Here is a 1,180-nt window from a genome sequence, read left to right as displayed (position 1 = left end):
CACCACGCACCCGGGGAACTCGGCCTCGTCCGTGGTGGAGCCGATGTGAGTCAGCCTCATCGTCTGTGCGTACGCGAGGCACTCATCCCGCGAGAGCAGCCTAGTCGCAGAGTGCCAACCGCCGTCAGAGGCCCGCGGTGCCACGCGCGGCGGAACCTTCTCGGGACGGAGACGCCGCAAGGGGAGGGAGGCACGCGCGTCGCAGCCGCCGCCAGCGACCACCTTGTAGCGCGGCAACGACCCCGCCGCCGGCGTCACCGCCGCCACCTCCGGCGCAACCTATCAAGGATATCCGCTCCGCCATCCTCCGTGCGAGTGTGTGCGCTGGAGGAGGGGCAGCCTCAAAATCAATGGGCGCCGCTGGACTCGGCCAGCTCGGCACCGCGGCCAACGCCACGGGAGTCAGCGCCGGGGTAGCGGCGCTCCCCGCCTCCGCCGCCGGCAAAGGCACCTTGCACCGTCGCGGGCGAGGAGGGTGAGAGTGGCGTCGGGTTCGACGCCTTCTCAAGGGGAGGCCATCCTCGGGGCACGCTCTCCTGACTAGGCACGGGCAAGTGGGGGCAAGGGGCACTCCCATCTCTCCTGTATACGGGCGGTGGCTGTCTCTAGTCTCCAAGAAGGGGGCTTGAAACCTGACCATTCCACTTCTTCTTCTCAAAGGGGGGGGAACCAGCCATCTCTCTCGGAGCGGCTGTGCCTCGGCGCGCCATCGCGACTCAAACTCCGCCATGGGCAGCCGGCGGCCAGGCCCCGAGCCCGCCGCAACGCCGTCGCCGCCGCCGCGAGAGCCGCCGAGCTTCCGCCGCCCGCCGCCGCGCCGCCGCCGCCCGCCGCCGCCGCCGCCGCCGCCGCGCCGCCGCCCGCCGTGCCCGTGGGGAGCCTCTGCTTCGCCAGTCGGCAGGCTGGGCGGAGGAGATACCCCGGCGGGCGGCGAGGGGGCGCGGAGGCGGTCGAGCTCTGCGAGCGCGACCGCGGGCGAGGGGAGAGGCACCACGGCCTACCGCACCTCCAGAGTACCGAATCCAGCGTGGTGGGTTCAGGTCCGTGGGCGGTGCGGTAGGGGAGAGGCACCACGGTATGCGTGGCGAAGACGACATCATGAGGGCGGGAGGGCGGTGTGTTGTGCACTGTGTTCAGAGCACCGCGCGAGTACAGCTCGATACGTGCCCTCTCGAGCGCA

The sequence above is a fragment of the Emiliania huxleyi genome, assembly GCF_000372725.1.
Source record: "Emiliania huxleyi CCMP1516 unplaced genomic scaffold EMIHUscaffold_425, whole genome shotgun sequence".
Classification (NCBI taxonomy): Eukaryota; Haptophyta; order Isochrysidales; family Noelaerhabdaceae; genus Emiliania; species Emiliania huxleyi.
Note: the sequence above shows the minus strand (reverse complement) of the source record.